We start from the raw sequence: 21,750 nt of genomic DNA on the forward strand, positions 1-21,750 counted from the left end.
GTTTGGTTGAAAAGAAGCCGAGATGCGTTTCCGCAAATATATATTTTTACGTCGCGATGTTTTATATCAGTTCCAAGATTCAAGATACTTCCAATTTTAGCAAACATAGCGCAAGATGTTTCAAGTTTCGATGAAGGTTTCACCACGTTCAGTATCTTTCGTAAATATCTCGCCGGGGCCAGTAAGCAGACTCCCGCTTCTGAGTAAATCGCGTTTTGTACGGCGTCCACCCCGCATCTCTTCCCATGGCAAGAGACGTGAATTTCATCGTCGCGGGTATCGTGAAATTTCGCTTGTCGCGCGGAACCGGCCCCGTCTCGTTTATTATTACAAAGTGGAAACAGTTTCGCGAGAGCTTCGTGGCGGCGAGCCGCGAAACGCGGCGCGGACGAGAGAGCGGTTACAACTTTAATAAGTCTGCTCTTGCGGACTTTGCGGCGCGTCGAGTCAAAGTCGAGTTTGAGTCGCGTCGCGTCGCATTGCCTCAGGTTGCCGGGCACCGCGCGACGCATTCTCACGGCGGCGAATTCCGCCAAGTCTCTTGGCACCAACTCTCTCGGCGGCACAACACCGGAGATGGAACCCCAGACGTAATTTCCGGTTTCGACGCGGCAGTCGCGCGTTAGCCGAACCAAAAGACGATCGCTCAGCGAGCGAGATAGTCCGAGATAACTCGCCCCCTTGCGGCTTTCTCTTCTCTCTCTCTTTCTCTCTCTCTCTCTCTCTCTCTCCTTTCTCCTCCGTGTCATTTCACTTTATCTCTCCCGTATTTGCTTCTTCTCCCTCGCACCTCCCTTTCTCTCTACATCCAAAGTTTATCTTTTTGTTTTTCCTTCTGCTCTCGCAATATATCTAAGTCTCTCCTCGATCTTTATAATAATTGACAACATTGTACAAGATAGATTTAATTATCTCTCAAGAACTGCTTGTTGATATTCGAAATGGACAAAAGAATCAAGATACAATAAGGTTATCTCAAGTTATTTTAAAACTGAATAATAATGACGCGCTAATTATATTCATGATATAATATAATATACGTATTTTATCAATAACTGTTGACAAAGGGCAAATTTCGATACGGCATACTGGAAAAAAACATTTGACTTTTATAAATTCGCATGATATTCGTTGAAACGCTCTAAATGGACAAAAGAATCAAGATATAATAAGCTAGATTATTTCAAGTTATTTTAAAACCAAATAATAATGACGCCAATTATATTCATAATATAATATAAATACATATTTTATCAATGACTGTTGACAAAGGACAAATTTCGATGTGTCATACTGGAAAGAAAGACTTTCATAAAATCGCATGATATTCCGTTGAAACGCTCTTAAGAAGTCAATTTCACTTCGAGGATCTCTGAATGAAGAGGGCATCCCGATATATCTCGGGAGACGGGATGGATCGCGAGTCTAAATGGTCCAAGTCGTGAATACGTTTTTACTGTTGAACATCCGCAGGGGCTTCGACGTATCGTCGGGCGAGCGACCGCGGCCAGCATCGCATCATGAATAATAAACGAAAGTATCCCGTCGTATATGATACATGACAACGGCGCCGCGAGTAAGGTCCCGTCGTGTAAATCCTTCGACCTTATACTCGGCTACCATTTATTACGGATACATGTGGCCGTAGAAATTTCTGGCGAAGAACCTAAACTGGATTACCGCGGAGAGATATAGCAATTGGATTAATCATACATCCGCCGCGAAAAAAAAAAATCGTATGCGAGTTACAATAGATGCTTCTCTTGTCATCGTTAATATTCACGTGTGTAAATGAGATTATAAATAACATAAAAAATGCAAAGCGGATGTTTGCCAGATTGAGTCTAATAGAATCGGATTGTGCAATCAACAATCATTTTTCTTTCTAAAAAAAAAAACAGCATTTGCAGAAACTATTAAGTTTTTTCATTTTTTTTAAACAACTTTAATTTTCCAAATGTTCGAAAACAATTTCAGAGTGAAAATATTACTATGCCGTCTTAATATATTGTAAGAAATGTTTGGCTGATCTACATATCCGCGACGAGCTGTGGCATGAAATGAATCGGAGCGCAGTAAAAAAAATTCATCTCCGCGGCCACTTTTGTGCGAGGTTTTATGAATTTATCTCCGGGGCTCGCGCGCGACGTGGCGCGCCATCGAAGGCTCACGAAATTTCCATTTTAGTGCGTTTTCCCTTGTCGATTCGCGCGACTCGCGCAACAAAAGAACCCGGCGAGATAGAGAGCTCGTAAAAACAGACGGCACCTTCTCGGGAGTTGCTTCACCGGCTTCACCCCGGCGCGGCGGGCGGCGGTCGGAGCGCGTTAGATGTGTTGTCATTGCCATAGGCGAGTTCGAGCTCGTTCGTAAAGCAGAGCGCAGTTAAAGTTTTAAAGGGCAGTTAAATTTAAAGCGAGTTAAGCCCGAGTATTATAACGGCGCGTGCCAAGTAGAAAGGAAGGGCCGCCGAGGGGGTTGAAGCGGGAGATGATGGATGTTTAAATTTCGTAAGCGTGTAACCCGTTCGTCGGAAGGGGGGAGGCTGCGCGAGCTCTCGCACGAAGCTCGCTCGTCGATCGGAGTGGGCGGAGTGGGAAACTGGCGATTTCATCGAACTTTTTTTTCTTTTTTTCTATAATCTTTCCGCACGGCCCACGTGAGAAAACTCTATTAACGACGAGAGCGTCGTTTTCGCACAAGTATTCACCCGACCGCAACAATCACGATTTCTCCCATTCCCTCTGTATTTCTCCGTCGCTTTATTGTTACGCAGCTAGACGTTACGACATTTTTTTATGATCCACCGTAAACTCGTTACGGCGCAGTTATAGGTATTTCGCGCGTTTCTCGCGCCCTTACCTCCCCTCCCCCCTCATAGATATCGAGCATCTCGGAGAAAATCCCGGACTCGTCTCCATGGATCGCCTCTGCCGTCCTCGCGGTCCATTGTCTCGCATGCGCGAACGAACTCGGCCATTGACAGAATTCTCATGGGTATCGAGTACGAGTACACGATGCTACAGTTATCATAGCCGATTGGAGCATTGAAATGGTAAAGAGGGGACTCCGCAAACAAGCGTCCCACAGGCTACGGACAGGCACGCCCGCCCCACGACACGCGGAAGTAAACCCTCGCGGCACGTCTTGCATCACGTATCCTCTCGCCTTTTTTTTTTGTTCTCCCATGACAACGCCGACGTCTCTTCGAATATTCGCCTGTCGACATGCACAATGCACGCCACACAAGCACCGCAATCGATTTTCATATCTATATATGTGATTGCATATCGCGCTGCCGACGCGACAAAAATAAAATTAATCTTAAAGTTAAATTTGAATTAGTTTTCGCGACGGTCTTTGTGTGAAAAATATTTGCTAATCCTGTCTTTCACAATTGCTCGTCGGTCGTTTTCATTTTAATATCAGCTTTATGGCTATGCCATAAAAACGTAATTGAGGATATTGAGTTATATGCTAAATCGGTTTTTTTTCAGAATGGGAGAGAAAAATCGGGTGCGTATGCCGGCGTGTATCGCGCAACGATTTTCAACGATCGAACCGCCCTATCTTTCACCCCTTTTTTCAGTAGCATATTGTTATCGCCATGAAATGACTCGTATATACTTGGAATATTTCACACGCGCTACACAATCTCCCCCGTCCGGTCATCGCACCCTTGTAAAATTTTTAAACTCCAAAAAAGGGCTACTGCCCATCTTGAGTTACTTATTTATTAACCCATCAATTTGTTAGAGCCATTGTGCGGCCGCCACGCTTCTCATCAATCTTTCTTGTTGCACTCGCGCGTGCGTGTGTACATGTGTGCCCAACGTCCAAATTTTCCTACATATTTTCCTAACAAATCAATTTAGCAACTTGACAAATCTCCGTTGAGATAATATTAAATAATATTTTATCGAATTAATTGATGTTATATGTTTTTTATAAATAATTTTATTTATTTAATTACATATATATATATATATATATATATTTATATATAAAATTAAGAAAAATAATTGATGACAAATTTTCGAAAGATTTTATCCTTCGGGATTCGATGATTTCGAGCCACTTAAAAATGTTCAAGCAACAAAGTTTATTTTTTGTTTAACGGATCGGCTTATTAATATTTTTCAACTTTTTTCGATTAATACTCCTCATTGTTTCCACTGATGATAGTGTAAGTGTGCACTTACGACAAAACGATAACTAGACCTTCAGTTCATTATCTATTTAATGGAGCGAGAATGAAGTCGGAGCGCGATGCTCACTTCCCATGTCGGCGAACAAAGAGGAACGTCACAGAGGGGTATCGTGTCGCACTCGTAAACTACCGTCGTACAAATCGTCGAATAGAGCGCACGCAAGTCCGCGATGACGACCAGTGAATGACCGTCGTCGATTAATCGCGGTCGTGTCAACCGAACTGTAAGTAAAGTGCCAACAAACACACCAGCATCACGGCTCACTCGCAGCCATTACTGTGCGACCACAGAAAGAGAAAGAGAGAAAGAGAGAGAGAGAACATCGAAGCTCGTTGATGTGGTTCTTTGTGCGTTTTACAGAGATTCGAGTTTATGCGGCCGTAATGCCCGTGATTGTGAGCGTGAATAAATTCCTCCCGGCGTGTGTGAGCGCGCATCTTAATTAAGACCGTGCGCGCCGCGATGAAAGACAGACGTCCTTCTACTCGTCCCTATCTAATATAAATCGCTCTGAGATACACGCGTGAGATGCGCGTAAAAATATTCCACCCTCGTAATTCAGCGTGATTCAGCGGACAGAAAATCACCGGGCGTGTAAGAAATTCGTAAAGCACAATTCATAATTTATCGTTTAATAATACAACATTTATTCGAACAAATGTATATAATATAATTTCAAATTTGCTGACACGACCGACTATTTCATCGCACAATGACAGCTTTCCAGCGTCAGCTTGTTATAAAAGAAAAAAAAAACAGGAGGTCCGAAAGCCACGTAAACTGATCGCCGAAGTAAACTGACTCGCGATAGTCGAATAAAGGATATTCACGCGCGCGTGAATAAGTTTAGGGGATACGTCGAATTATATTATACAAATTCCACGGGCGGAGGGATAACTTCCCCGCGGCGCGTGTGTGGGTCCTGCGCAAAACTCGCGCCGGTGGCGATGATGGGTGTGTTCGTTTTATGTCGGCAGATCAAATGGGATTTACGGAATTCGCTGCTGCTCCCCGCTGCTATTAGCGCCCGGCTCGAACACTCTGTTCTCAGGGTATTTAAGCGACGGTGCAGCTAACGCGTCTAACGCTCTCCTAACACGCGCGCGGACATTACAACGAATATACATCGTCGATAATTTATGCCGAGGTCACACGGCGCGGCGGCGCGAACATCAGTCGTTTTTCCATGTCTCGCCGCGCCGCGCCGTCCACTTGTGTGTGCGCCGGAAATTAATATTTTCCCCGACAATACGTCGCGGCGTTAACGTCAAGATTGCATTCAGATCGCATCGCGCGATGCGCCTCGATATCCCTCCCGCTCGTTGCTATAATGCAATTTGCATCCCATTACGGGCGCGCTCTCGCGAAATCAAGACTGCCTCCTAATTATCCTCCTTGTTCCCTTCTTCTGGCGGAAGCGCGTTTATCCATTACAATAATAACCGCGTGTGTTATACGATCATACAACCTGCCATTAACGACGCGACGACGAGAGTATAGACCGGTGGCCGGGCCCGATCGGCGCGGCGCGGGCCGGTTCGCCCCGTTGTCCCGGCACTTTGGCGATCGATTCGACGGATGAACGGACCGATTGGCGAATTTAATCGCCAAACAAATTAGGCCCGGCCGGTCATCGGTCGATGTCGATGAGCGCGAGGTGCAGCAGGTGATGCGCAGCGTCTCTTGAATAACCAATAAACTCGACTGATGCGCGCGGAAATTAATACGCGCGTCTACGAGAGACCTGCACAGGTGCACACGAGAAAATCAATCCAGTTTCTTTATTATATGAGAAGTCCGGCATCGCTTTTTTTCTTTATTTCATATGCTAAAGCAAAGCGTCTAGAAGAACTGCTCATGCTTTCTACGATACAAATATGCACTGCAGCTTTATTTAGTTAATTCAGTTTGATATTGGATTTCATTAATATCGGATTTTAGTGATATCGGATATATCGTGTCTTAATAATCAAATGCGAGAATAATATTAGAGTTATAAAAAAAAAAGAAAATCCGTAATTTACAGATGCCTACAATTTTGAATAAAATGATTTTCAAAAGACATTATATACAACACACGTAAAGTTTAAAAGATAGCAAAAATTTAGAGATGGATTTTGTTTTAATAATTGAATGCGTGATAATATTGAAATAAAAAAAAGAAATTCGCTAAGAAAAAATTTAAAAATCTTTTGTATAAATCAAATTTCCAAAAGAAATCGTATATAACACACACGTAAAAATTTAAATGATAGCCGCGAGGATTAAAAGAGGTTTGTTTTCACTGCGAAAATAAAATTCGATGGGAATATCGTGGACTATCGCTGTTCTTTTTCAGGCGACCGACTCGTTGCAATAAGTATCCGCGCGCGTAAGCTCGCATTGGCCATGCGTCTTGTTCTTTTTTTTCTCTCTTTATGCCGGAAACAGATGGGCGCGCGAACCCGAGATCATTAGGAAGAGATTAGAGGTCCGAAGCCAATTAAAATTTTCGTTGCCGGCCAACCGACTCTCCGGCTCGGTATATCGGTATGTGTGTACACATTGTACACACGCGGTGCCGTACCCGCGCGCGTGTAAGTACGTTAACATAATTACGGGATTGCCGCGAGGACGACACCGTCGATCACGTACGATAGTATCGATGTCGCTCGCCGAGGAATTACGATTTCTCGTTTACTTTCCCGCACTTCGAAGCGGGAACGCTCGATTTTCGTGCCCTTCAAACGCTTCGTATCTCCTCGCACCGACTATAGCAAAAATTAATGTAAACGCACGATTATATGAGGAAAACAAGGAGAGTAGTTTCAGTTTTTCGCATCTGTCTTTTTTCTGAGATTTTATTATAATCGATGTATTCACTTTACTTTTATACATTAGATTATCTTATTAATCTTATAAATCTTATAAATTATAATTAAAAAGAAATCTGTGGAAAAAATTTGGTTCTACACGGAAAAAACAATTTTGTCGAAAGGTCTAAATATTTTGCTAAAAACAGATCTGAGAATAATTTTTTATTGCATCATCAAAATAATTTGGAATGTTAAAACTGATAAACATTGTTATAAAACGTTTTGATATTCTAGCAATCATTTTGACTTTCGCACAAAATTATTTTGATTATCGAACAAAAAATTATTTTCAAATCTGGATTCAGCAAAATTATTCTTTCCGTGTAGCTCTAAAGAAATTTTTTGAACAAAGGTCTTTGTTATGTCGAAGTACATTCAAGTGTATATGAAAAGTAACTGATGCGATTCCTGCTATTTGAGGGCATGCACGTCCGTGGCAGATCGCGGGGGAGGGGGGACCACTTGTGAACGGTGGACGTTAAAAGGGCGCTTAACTCGGGGAGGGTCGATGGGATGCTGGTTATTTAATCTTTAATCCCAACACACTCGAGGGTAACTCCGTCAACGATACCCCAGATTTGCGTGGTATCACAGTGCGCCCACCCCATGAAATCATTTTCTGGGGGTTGACGCGGCCCTTCGTACGGCGAAACTCTGATTTCATTTTTGTCGTCGGAGAAATCGTCTCGGTGTCATCTTACCGCGTCAGGAAGTATCTAAAAGTTAAAGGTATATTTTACGCGAAACTTACGATCGATCAGGTTTACGATAATATAAAATTTAATATTCGAATAACGATCACATTTGTTACGTTATACACGTCGATTGCAAATGGTTTGTGTCGTTGATTTCTACGTGATTTAAATAATTTTAAACCTCCACGCGGGATTAATGCGGCAGATTAAAAAAAAAAAAGAATTTCCGTATCCGTCGATCTTGGCGGAACGACTATTCGAGTGATTAATCTGATCCAGTTACGTGCGTTTTGCTCGCCGGGCTTAAACGTGAGTAGCGAGTATCACGTCTCGTAACTCTCTCGACGTTTGCCGCATGACTTAACGCGGATCTCTCTCGCGGCTAGCACATTCGTCTAGGCGAATCGCGATTAGTGTACACGAAATAATCTGCATACTCCCGACGTAGGAAGGCCCGGACTGGCCTTGGGGGGCCGAAGTTAACTTATACGTAGCCAAATAACAGCCTGCGCCAAACGGTTCTGTAAGATATTATTAAGGCTGAATTGCGACTCGCAAATGACACGGGGATAATTGATAAGATTTACGGGTAGGTATACGCTTTTCCTCCTCTCTTTCTCTCTATGATTAGCCCTCTTTCTTCCCGCGGTATAGATTTACGCGCGTTAGATTCACGTCCGCGTGCATTAACACGGACGCATCTAACACACCAACAGTCGGACTTTAACGCCGAGAGTACGCGCGGTCAGCATGCCTCTCGCGGTCAATCATCTCGAGTTAAGTCGAATAAACAGCTCGTTAGCAATTCCGACGAGAGAAATCAAGCGTTTGTGCGAATCTGTTAATTAAGGGCCGCGCGTGTTACGCTCGCGGCCTAACGACCGCGTGTGCGTTTATTTGAGGAAAGAGATAGCGATCGCGAATGCATAAGGTATGAAGAAAAAAAAAACGACGTTAGAAGTATATAGGAGGATCCTTTATGATTATTGTAATGTCGAAAGCGCGCTCTTCCCACGTGCAGGAACTTTTCGCCGACACGCGGTAATCCCTGTTCGTTAATTGGAGTGGCGTAACTTCGCGCGCGACGCCTGCTGCACGAGACGTGAGAAAATGAAAGTGATTTTTTTTTGTTTCTCTAATCCACTGACTGAACCACCTCTGAATTTTTTATTTTCTCGATCCTGCATATTGTATACTTATTGAATTATCACCGTCTGAATTTTGCGATCGAATTATGAATTAGTTATGTATATAACTTCCGTTTGCAATCGACAGACTGATATAGTCGCATCTGGCGAATCAAACGAGACTCGTGCTATCTCGAATTTCTTCTCGCATGAACGTAATATAATAATTTGAGTTTCATAATTTCCACAATTTTGAGTTTCTTCGAATCGCGCCGGGGATTTTGTCATTCGCGTCGGCGTGAGAGCCTCGCGACTCCGCCGCAGAACCGACCGACCGACGTTTGCGATCAATACAGGATAATACAGGATAATAAGTATAATCGGATGTCTGATGGCTCGCGTAACGAAAGACGGGTAACATATTGTCCTGTTAGGGATCCCGTGTCAGGGAGGAGGACCTCGTACAAACTGGGGTTCGGTTGTCGGCCCCAGTTTCTCCGCCGACGGCCGCAGGACCCCCCCATGGGAACATTTCACACCGGTAACCACCGCGAACCCCCCCCGACCCGCCCCACCTTATACCCGGCGGCCGACGACGGAGTCACCCTTCGTATATAGTTTTGGTTACGCAAAGTCGATTTAGTCGGGGATGGTTTGCCCGCTGATTTATAACGTATGGAGCCGTGCAATGCACCGAGTCACGCCTGGTGAATCGCTCTTCTCGAGTCGTTCGCTATCGCTCTCTCGCGCGCGCGAGGAGGTCTTCGGAACGGCCCCCGATCGGCGAAAGGAGGCGCATTTATCGCGATATATAATCATTCGGTATGGAAACAGCACCACCAGCCGGTGTCCTTTTTCTTTTCTTCTTTTTTTTTTTACTTTTGCTTATATACATGTATCTCTCGCGCGCACGAGAGTGTCTAAAGTTAGCGAGGTAAACTAATCGCGTAGGCAGACTCGGCGGCCTCGGCGCGAGAGGCATCGGGTCACGATATTATAATGTTACGAGTACCTACGCTCTTGACGCACACACGCGGCTTGTATAGGATTCGACGTATTAATAAACGTCAGCATTAATAATACACGGGAGAGAGAGGCAGATTTATTTCGTATGCCTCCGCGATTTTATTTCATCCCCGCCAGCGTCGTCGAGGATCCGACGAACTCTCGATCGCGGGAGCTTCGCGCCAAGTGTGAAACGCGCGAGTTGCATATTAAAATCCTCGTCTCCGCGGAAACTAATCTTTTCTCTGTATCGATGGAGCAACGCCTATTATATAACATATGTTCCTACCCGGAGGGGCTGAGCGGATTGTCGGTTTATTAATTAAAGGTTGCACACGGTAACCGGCGAAAAAGGCGGAGAGAAAGAGAGCGAGAGTTTCTGCGCCGTTTCCTCGTCGCTTTCTGACTTTTAGAGGACAGTCACTTCCACTCTTTCTGCTCTGCCCCGCTCCACTCCCGCGGTCCTTCCTCCTCGCCTCCCTCCTCCCTGCAGACACGGCACGTCCTTCGGCCGAGATGAAGATACTAGAGGTGGGCGGACTCCACCGCACATAAATCGTTGGTCTCTGGTAAGCAGGCGGCCGAGGTGCTAGGTTGAACGAGCTAGACGAACGCGCGCGCTCGCTCGCTCGCTCGCTTGCGAGTGTGTGCCGCCAGCCGCGCATTGTTAAACATTGCACCTACGAGATGTATCTGCCCGGCGGCGCCTTCCACCCTCACCTGACGCGACGACGCCGCGTGCACTCGGCACGACTGCCTTTCTTCTTCCTCCGGTTACCGACCGTCTGACTTTCTTCCGAAGCGGAAAGAGAACAGTACGCTCCCGCGAGTCGTGTGCCAATATTGTAAATCCAATTTCGCGAAAAGAATTCGAGGAGGACGATTATTTAACCGATTTCTCGAAGAAGAGTGATTAAAGTTTCTGAGTGCGTAGAGCTGACGAACGTGAACTGTACGTCCTCATTTTTGCAAGATCGAAAGTGTTAATTTGAATAAAATTAAATTAAACGATAGATTATTTTAAATTCGCTGTCGTAAAGTACGTATTATTCGATTTGGGTGATCCCGAAATTTTTTTAGTCTCGCAAAGAAATCATAAAAGCGATTCTTCAAGTCGTATACACCACGTCGTCGCTTTATGGTAGGTTTGATTTTAGCGCCTTTCTCTCCCCAAATTATCCCACAGAGATCGACACGTGCCGGTCGCACCCCTCTGACAGCGATGTGCATAAAAGTCGGGGTTTGTCACGATCTCCCCTCCCCCCCCCGCCCTCCAACTACTTTTCCTTTCGGTAACCGGCTCCGGACTAACGGGATGAATTGATGCGAAGTCACTGACGTCAACGTGCAATCCACGGGACGGAATCAACATCCTCGAGTATTTACTTAGGCTGCAGCGTTTGTTTCTTTAGGATCAGTGGCGATTTGTTCCCGCCGCTTCGCAGCTACTGAGGATCGCGTTTGTTTGAAAACCTTTCGTCGCCACTAATGAAGTTAAATACATGTATACCGAGGCATTTAATATAATAATCGCACAAAAATATACACGTAAAATAATTCAATACGTAAATTAACGCTGAAAAACTGTACAAAAAAATAATAATTTAAAGTCTTGAGCAGAGTTACGCAAAGTTTTAATCTTTAAAATAAATAGAATATCTAATGTATGACTCACAAATTTGACAAACTATAATAAACAGATAGTAAATGGCAATTACAAGTCAAACGTAGTAGTTCTTTCTTGTGTAAAAATTTTTCTTTATTTATATGTCGCACACGACAGAATATATATTACAATATTTCTTCGTTAAAGTTGAAGAAATGTAAGAAAAATTCTGGTGCATGCGACATATAAATAAAGAACAATTTTTACACAAAAAAGAACTACTACGTTTGACTTGTAATTGCCATTTACTATCTGTTAATCTTTAAATATCAAATTTATGATAAAGCGATGATTTATGTATGTATAATCCTTTTATCTCCTTATGTGGAGCATAAGACGTCTACAAGCCTCTTCCATTTTATTTTCTATTAGAGGCAATCGCTTTTTATTTCTGCCCACCTCTTTCCTATTGTTTCTACTTCTCTGATATATTTTTAAAATTATTTTTTCTTTGTAATACTTAAAACCTCAATCTCTTGGAGATATCCAAGTCTCTTATTAATTATATAATATTGATTTATTTATTAAACTAACTTTTGTCTCGCGCGTACATGAGTATTGACAAATTCTCGGATACATTATAGGATTATATGTGCGATATAGTTTTAAACTGTCGGCATAATGCATGCCGACGTTCGAACACGAAGTTTCCCATGAATCCGCCGGTGCTTTCTAGCGTAATTCCGCGATTTAAACGGCAAGTTCGCCCCCGCGTTCGGACGCGACGTGGCACACGGGGTTCCCATATCAGGCATGCAAAGCTTGATGTATCGACGATCTATGACGACGGGGCACGAGGACGCTGAATACAGACCGCCCACCCCTCGAAAGGCCGAGCGTCATCTCTCGACGTTGCAAAGTTACCCTAATGGGCGGATTAATCCCCGATAGTGGCGAATAGGCTAACTGAAGCCACGTTGCGCAAGAGGTGCATTCACGACAGATTTATTCTTCTCGCCTCCGTCTCACCCTTCACGCGCGCGCGCGCGCGCGCGTGCGTCGTTATTATTAATCTCCTGTCGCGCACCGTTTTTTGACGCGATAAATTTATTTTTACCGTTGCGTATCTTCGTAAAAAAAATTTATTGTATTCTTTATTCTCAATATCCCTGCAGACGAGCCATAACTTCGCATCGCTAATTTTCCATAGTCAAGGATCACGCCTCATCAATTAAAGGTGTACGATATTATTCGCTTCTCCGAATTCTATTCTACGACTGACCGTTTCTCGATCTTCAGAGTTCCAGAGACGTTGACCGCGCGCGTATCTAAAACGTATCTAAATATCTCAATATCTTCGGGGGAGCTCGAAAAAGAGACGGAGCGGTAGAACACTGCGGTGACCGGCTTCTTCGAGATGTATCTCAAAACAGGATCTCCTCTTGCTGCTCGCTTAAAGAAAGTCTCCCGGTCTCGTTCACGTTCGTGAAGCTCCTCCGGAGAACGGCCCGAAATGGAATCATCGATCGATAGCTGATCGGCTCGCGGGGCGAACCTTTCAATCATGCGACACCTATCAACCGCGGGGCTCCCAGTGTTCCAAATGAGACCCTATGCTCCGGACCCACACACGGGGACGAAAAAGTGCTCGGCCCTACACGATGCTATCAGTGATTCATGAGAAACATTCGGATATATATTTGGATCGTCCCGGTAACGCGCGGCTCTCTCTCTCTCTCTCTCTCTCTCCCGGCTCGCGCGCTGTAATCTATGGCATCTCGCTCGGCCGGCTAGATAAACGGCGAATTGCGGCGAAATTCCGTGTCGAAAACCAAGGCTTATAATTGCGATGGCCGCGCGCGATGGATCGGCCATGAAGATCGCCGCGCGATTGTTTCAATTACGTTTCTGTTTGATACCGTTCTGTTCGACGCGCGTTTTGTGATTATTATAAACTTCATCGCGAATCTTATAAACAATCTGTTGCACAGAATTATGTATAAGCTAAAATATATTCTCAGGAATGACGGTTTGGACGTCGTAAAAAAATTTAAGAAAGGACGCGATGCTAAGTCCTGTTACAAATTTTCCAGCAAGTATGATATTATTGATATTTTATGTTATAATTCTTCATACACATTTGCGTGTATTTCTATAAAGATCTAGATTTTAAATAAACATACTTATTCCGATTTATTATATTATACATAAATATTACTGGTAATATTAATACCCACACGTTTTTTAATAGATATTGTATATATTGTATGTGTGCGCTTAACTATAAGATGATTAAAATTATTTTGAAAATTTAACCGTTATTAAATATTCTAATTCAATACGTGTGTATGTGTTAAATAATATTTTAATTTATATATTTTATAACACACATTATAAACATACATATCGCTCTTAATCGAATAGAATTAATCTTACAATTGAATGATTCATCAACGAATCCACGGAACGAAGGCGTGAAATATGTGACAGTCTTTTCATTCAAATTTTAGCTTGAAATACAATAGATAGTATATTCAGCTTATCTTCGATACGTTAAATATTTCGTCGTAGTGGTAGGTCGTTGGCACGGAGCACACGGCGCTTGTTTTTGCGTTGCGTAAACAAGGTCACCGCGCTCAATCGTGTTATCATTTGTGTAACGACGCTCGAGCGGGCAGGTAGTGGCGCGAGTCGCTCCGCATTATTATCCCTTCATACGCAATTTTGTCAAGAGATATAACCAAACGCAATTGTTCCTTACGGTTGGTTATTAAAGATCCTTCAGCAGCGCGATCACCTAACTTTCACGCATAGAACGAACGATTTTATTGAAAGGTCTAAAAATTTTGCTAAAAACAGATCTGAAAATAATTTTTTGTTGAATCATCAAAATTATTTGTTGGAATGTTGAAACTGATAAGCATTGCTATAAAACGTTTTGATATTTTAGCAATCACTTTGACTTTCGCGCAAAATTATTTTGATTATTGAACAAAAATTATTTTCAAATCTGCAGGATTCAGCAAAATTGTTCTTTCCGTGTAACGATCGTGATCAATCCTACACTATCAATCATGCGACGTAAATTCGTCGATTACTCAGCATTAATTAAATTCGACGGCTCATTGAAATGCGTGTATCCTCGTGAAATTCGCTGCGGAATCGAGATCCACAGCACGAGCGCGAACTCGGCGCGAGATGGCAAGCGCAATCCGCGGATATTCATCCTCGGTAATTTTGACTCGCTTCGATCTCGTCGTCTTTCTTTCTATCCGCTTTACGAAACGAGGATAAATAATGATAATTGCTCTAAATTCTCTATAAAATGTTGATGTTTATATATAAAACGTTATTTCGATTATTTGTTTAAGGTTGCGTGGAGGAGAATGAACGGAAGTGCAGGTAGGAGCAACAGGTGCAGCGTCACCGCGGCGAGCGGCGTGTAAAGTCAGCCGAATTTCGAATTTTCCCCGCCGCATTCGGGGCTCATCATCGGTCGCGCCGCCGCGTCGTTTCGCGATACGTCGCGGGTGAACCGTAGCGTTTGTATATACATCTTTTTTCCCGTTCGTGCTGCTCGTCGCTCGCGATGCGACAAAGTGCGCGTCGCGTACAGTTAATCCCGCGTACGGGAGTGCCGAGGTAAAGTATCGCGCGTTCGTTCGTCGTGTTCGAGTGATCAGTGCGTGCGTAGTCGTAATTTAACCGCGTTTTCGCGTGTGAGTGCCATGAACGTGGAGCAAGAAGGGAACGCGAGAGGAGGAGGCGGCCTGGCAGGCATCGGGCGACGGCGGAGCATCCACGAGGTAAAATAATTTTCTTATTTGCTTTTTTTTCTTGGTATTCAATTAAGAATTGTCCTTGAAATTAATTATAATTTAGTCTTACAACGTCGCGAGCTGCACACAGCACGTTCCGCCATTACAAGCAATAAATTTACATATAAAATATGTATAATATTTTCCATGTATTTGAAATCTTGGATATTATTTATGCAAAAAATCAGATGCCTTTACTTATAAGAATTTTATTTAAAGTCTTTTTTGAAAAGAATTCATTTAAAAATTATATAAGTATTTTATTTAAATTAAAAATTATTCATTTAGCAATTAAAATAATTATATATATTATAATAAAAAATAATTATTAATAAAATTATAATGTGATTATAAAAATTAAATTATATATTTTTTCTATATAAAATTTTTATTTTAAAGAGAGACAAGTAAATAATGCACACACAGAGATGCGCGCGCGATTATTATTATTTTTAAATATTAATTATCTTTCGCTAATCTGGACTTCACATTTTTATTTTACAGGTCAACGTAGCTAACAACTCTGCCGCTGCACATCGTATCGGTGAGTGTCAGGTTATCTATTTTTTTTATCCCTTTGTCTAAACGTTTAATCCTTGACTATATATAACTATCCGTTGATCCATTGCGCAAGAATACGTACAAAAATTTACACATAAAATGCGAGTAGAACTTATTATTATCGATGCACCGATTCAAATCTTTAACTGGCACATTTTGGCGTTCTGTGCAACAGAAGTACAGAATTGCGATAAGTCTTCATTCATTAGGAATTCTGACGTTAATTAATGAAATAAAGAATATGCTGTTGCCTGTTACATCTCGCACGATGATCGCGGAATATTATGTATAGCGCGGGAATGACGATGACGGCGACGATAATTCGTGGCCTCCCGAAGTTCCACTTCCACGGGTGGAGCGTGCTCCGGCAGCGTGAAAAAGATCGCGCCGTGTCACGCAACGTGCTCGCCGCTCTCATTGGTTCGACTTTCCAACGAAGATCGTGAACGCCCCCGCGCACGCACATCGGCGACCGGGTGTTCTCGTGACCGGTGATAATATTCTCAGCTACCATTTTCATTCTATCCCCCTTTTTGCCCGTTTTATATCGCCATTTTGCCGATCTGTATCCGAAGACGAGACGTCCAATAAATTACGTACAAATGTCGCTTACGTTAAGGATCTCACGAACGAGACATTTAGCGAAGAGCTCAGGCTGTGCACGGAGCGCGAAGAATATAAAAAAAAAGTTCCAAGTTAAATCTACAAAATGTTTTAACAATTAAACGAGACTAAAAGCGACAAGAGATAGAGTAAGCTAAAAAAAGTTAGTAGTCGATAAGAAAAGATTCGCGAGAGAGGATCTGACATTAAATGTCGTGTACTTTGTCACTTCAAACGAAGGAATCATTTTTACTCGTCTATGTAAAATCGAAATTTCGATTCACTAAAATCATATCGCAAATTCCGCCTCTAAAGGGAATACCTTCGGAGTATCTATAAAGTTCGAAGGTTTTTTTTCGCGAGCGATTTTCTTCTCGCAAGTGTTGTTTTTCTTTCGCAAATGTCTGGTTCGATCCGCAATTATTCGCCTTAGGGGGAGGGGCATTATAAATTTCGCTGGCAATCGCGTTGCGCGATCTTACCGGGCGCCGCGCGTACACGTGCGCCTACGAGGGGAGTATGCAAAACGTGAGCAGCCAGATATCGGCTTAAGCATAAATTCCTCAAGCGTTGTGACACACGTACGCCGCGGCATAATCTCACTAACGGCGTGCGCCAGAGGGGGGGGGGAGGAAAGGGAGGGAGAGAGAGACGGGTCAAATCTGCGCAAACCGCGCAATATCGTCTCAGATTTATGGCCCGGTGAAGATAGGTCGACGCGATACTCGTCACACGATGAATCGGCAACGACGTTCATCGGCTAAGCGCGCCCGCGCGCGCGCGCATTCAGCTGCATCTCGATCCGGATTCCTAATTGCCAAAATTGGCTCTCATGCCTGTGCGCCGCGTTTATCGATTGACCGGTATCGGGGGGGGGGGCGACGTTGTGAACTGTAATCGTTTAACGTTATTGAAGCCTTGATATTAAAGCTTGTAACTGGAAGCAGCTTGCATCTTGCAGCTTCTGTATCTTCGCGATCATACCTTCTCCGTCCGGACGAAAATAAAGTCTGGATTTTTGATATTTCAAATATTAGAAGGTCTTCCTTTTTCTCTTTCTTTCTCTCTCTCTCTCTTTCTTTAATCATTTGGATATAGTAAAATTTTTGTACTGCGCTATATACAATTCGGTGCACAAATACGTGCGTTTATTGCAGAAATTGAACATTAAGACATCTCCGACGGAAAATCAAGTATTAAAGAATGGCTACAGAGATGAAAAATTATATGTAATAATTATTGATATCATAAGATATTATAATTTTTCCGCAACGGACATTAACGTGCTGTGTGTGTAACGCTATTATATACATAAGGCATATAGCAAACATTGCGGACTCTCTTGCAGCTCGCGAGAGCTATAACGAAACGAAAGCTCCCGTGCAGCCGCTGTCTTCGGGGTGGCTTATTACGTCAGTTACTCGTTAACGCGCGCGCGGCTTACGTGCCCGTACATTGTGCGGTGTGGTCCACAGGGCGTGGGGTCGATAATACAAAACCGAAGAATGCCCGGGGAGGGCACTCGACGCGAAAGTGCGCATTGTCAGGCACGCGCTGGCACTACAGACGCGGCGCATGCATGGCACTTCCCTCGAGTGCGCCGCATATGCTGCGAATCAGTTGCGAAACCTATCCGGCCCGATTGTCGTCCGAACGGATGTAATGCAAATTCGAGGCGGTTTTAAGCGCTGCACGTTAGGAACTTCCTCCCTCCCGAGAACGCGCGCGCGGATATACGTTTGCGAGAGAATTTGCCCGCGGTCACACGAACGCGCCGCGAGAGGTGCAAAGATCTAAGGCGAGAAGAAAGGCGAGACCGCGCGACTGGAAACGCGAACGATTGCGAAACGTATTGGGAGTCGTGCGAAGAATCCGGGATCGCGGAATTATTAGAAGAATTCGCGGGGAATTGTATCTCACGTATATATCGCGTTTCAGGAATCAGCACGTGGTATCTCTCTCGCTGTGTTTTAAGTAATCCAATTGATGCAAGCATTTACAACATCTATTGCATCCGACTGTACATGCACATTTATATACATATGCACATCTCGTGTTATCTTATTATCGCTCTTCTTCCCACAGACTTCGAAAAACTTCCGGGTTTAGGCAGCGGATTGCATTAAAGTGTGTTATTACGTTCAAGTTCCCGATCTAAAATTGCAAACGTATTCTTTATTATTTTATTATTTCGCACAATTATTTCCACCGCGTGATGCTCGTGGCCGAGGGTGCTTCATCCCGGGCGTGGCTCACTTAATTACGAACCGCGAATTCAAGCTGTTGTCTAGCTGCAAATCCGTTTCTCCCGTTATTGTAACGTGGCGATACAATACGGACTTCCAGTCCGGCGTTATTGGCCGATAGATGGACAAGGTGGGTCCAAGGGGGAGGGGGATCTAAAATCGAGTGCGCCGCGGTGGTCCCCGCGCCGTCCTTTTCTCCGCGGACCCCTCTCTCTTCCGTTTCTCCGGCGAGATCCTCCGCACACACCAGAGCCGCTGTGTGAATTGAAACAATAAGGCTCAACTACTAACGTGCAACTCTTCAACACTCGAGTCATCCCCCGAAGTGCGCTTTGTGGGTGCACGCGCCCCTGTCGTACACGACGGTGGCTGCGGTAGGTAGGTTCGAGAACGAGAACGCGCTTGTTAGTGTTACGGGTAATCGAAGCCGGCAATTTGAGCTCAATAAACCGCGAACGATATCGATTTACATATCATGCACATTCTTGTGAATGGTAAGCGATAGATATTTGAGAAGAAACGGAAGAAAGATTTATCGTGATTTAATGATAATAAAAATAGGAGGGTATACAGTAGAACGAGGAAAACAAAATTTATATAGTGTAGCTCAGTTGAAATAGAGCGGGATAAAGAAAGTTAAAGTTTATTTAATTAAGAATAGGAAAAATATCTAATCCCAGGTCGAATCCAAGCAGCGGTTCAAATACAACGTTTTCTACCGACGCATATTGTTATTACAGCCCATTAATCCATTTGGCTCTTATAAATATTCGGAATAATATTATGCTTTCGTAGATTTCGGCGAGCTTTCTCGATCGAGCTTTCGTGTGTATAAAATATTTTGATTTTTATTGCAATCTGAAAAAATTTGCGGCAATAATTTCTTGTATTAAATATAATATTTCTACTTAGCATAAAACTTTTTTCGTAAACTGAAAGTCTGTTTCAATCTTTAATCGCTTTGTTTTTAATCGTATTATAAAGATTCCATTACAACTTAATACTGTTTTATTCAACTCTCATTAACTATGGTTTTGTAATAAAAATATTTTATTAAAGATATAATCACATAACTTTTTTGTCAATTACGAGAGTCTCGGAGTAAAATTCGATATACGATTTTAGCTGTTGATCGAATGCACGAATTTTGTTTCCTATTTTTCCGTAATCTTACATCTAAACTCCACTCTGCCGAAAATCGACCGGGTATTCACCGCAATTTTCGTTGGTCCGTTGTCTCTCGCGCCGTAACGACATCCACGTTGACAAAGGAAGCGGCGATCTGGCAGAAGGGAGGCGCGCGGAGGGTGTCAAAGTGGGTAGGGGTCGAAAACCCCGAGTAATCTCGTTAATTTGCGTGCCGGCGAATTCGCTCGTCGCCAGCAGTTGCGCGAGAGGCAGGAGAGAGAATCCTTGCCGGAGATCCTTGCGGGGATTCTGCCGGAGGGTCGGAAAAGCCGGGCGGGGATGCGGCTGTATAGAGGGACGATAACGGAGGACCTCGGTTGTCTGATGGCAAGATGGCGTCCCACGATAGTGACGTCACGGCTCGGTCGAGGCGGGGCGGCGATGAGGAGGGTGGCTGGAGAGAGACACGATGAGGAACAAGGCGAAAAGGCGAGCGGGGGATGACGAGGAGAGAGAGAGAGAAAGAGAGAGAGAGAGAGAGATGCTAAACCGTGATGCGGGTAAGAGGGGAAAAGTCAGATGGAAACGCAAAGGGAAAGAGGAGAGGGATGGAAAACGGGAGCCTCGACAGAGAGAGGGAGAGAAAGGTAAATAGGGACGAACGAGGTAGGGGAAAGGAAGAGGAAGAGTCTGCGATGGAAGTGAGAGTATAGCTAGGGATGAGAGAGAGAGAGAGAGAGAGCCGCCGGAGTCTGAGAGAGAAACGAGAGAGAAACGGGGGAGAATCCGCGAAGGGAGGAACGCGAGTGGAGGCGCGAGGAGGACAGGCGCGAGCTGGGGAAGAGGTGGGAAGAGAGAGTGGCGGGTGAGGGAAAGAGAGAAAGATCGAGGAGCGGAACAGTGGGCGCGCAAGAAGGGTGGAAGAAGCGAGAGGGACAGGGGGAGAGAGCGAGAGGAGAGTATAATATTGATCGCATCTCCGTTGCCGCGGACAGCATCTACCCTCTGTTGACGGGGTTGTTACTTTCGAGGATTTAAGTTTGATTCGTCGTGGCGTCTCGCCCGGGAAGATCATAGGCGTGACTATACTTGCAAACCAATATGGCTTCGCGCGTTACGAAAACTATCTCAGTCTTGTAAATCATCGATATATGTACGAAAGATTTAAATATATGAATTACGAATATATAGGTATAAAGAGCACTCGCAATTCGGCAGGATTAATTCATGAAGAGCAAATTAACACTGATTTTTGGAAACACACGTGGCTCAGATATCGTAGCTCGTCGCGCCGTATCTGATACGCGTGCCCGCGATAATTGGTAGTCGATGTTAATGCGCTAACTGCACTAATGATGTTCAGGTAAGGTGTTCCCGAGGACAGTGAGAAAGAGAGAAAGGAGGGGAAGAAAAAAAAATACACGCGCGTCTGAAATTAAGCGTCTTATCCGATCGGGATAGCCGGCCTATACGTGTAGCGACAGCTGCTTCTTAGACACACCGTTTAATTCAAAAGCTGATATCGTTATTTTCGATCCCGCGCCCGGCCGCTGACTTACGGTAAATGTGTCGTCGCTTAAAATGACAGGGGGAGGGGAGGGGCAGGGGGGGGGGAAGTGTAATCGGGAAATATCATCTAGCGACGCGACGCGTAAGTCCTTCCTTAAGCGCTCGCGTGACGCCGCGTTTGCGTGTTTGCCGCGAGGAAAGTGTACAGAATAATATATCAGAATAATGAGACACACAGCGTAAGAGTTTCATGCACACACACACATACATACGCATACATACGGTGTACTTATATATCGCGCGCGGCTTATGAAAATCGGAGGTCTCGCCCGCAGGACATCAATATTCGTGGGAAAATCTAGTATCACCGTGCGACGAAACTTTTC

This window comes from Wasmannia auropunctata, unplaced genomic scaffold, assembly GCF_000956235.1.
Source record: "Wasmannia auropunctata unplaced genomic scaffold, wasmannia.A_1.0 LD336078.1, whole genome shotgun sequence".
NCBI classification, from domain to species: Eukaryota; Metazoa; Arthropoda; class Insecta; order Hymenoptera; family Formicidae; genus Wasmannia; species Wasmannia auropunctata.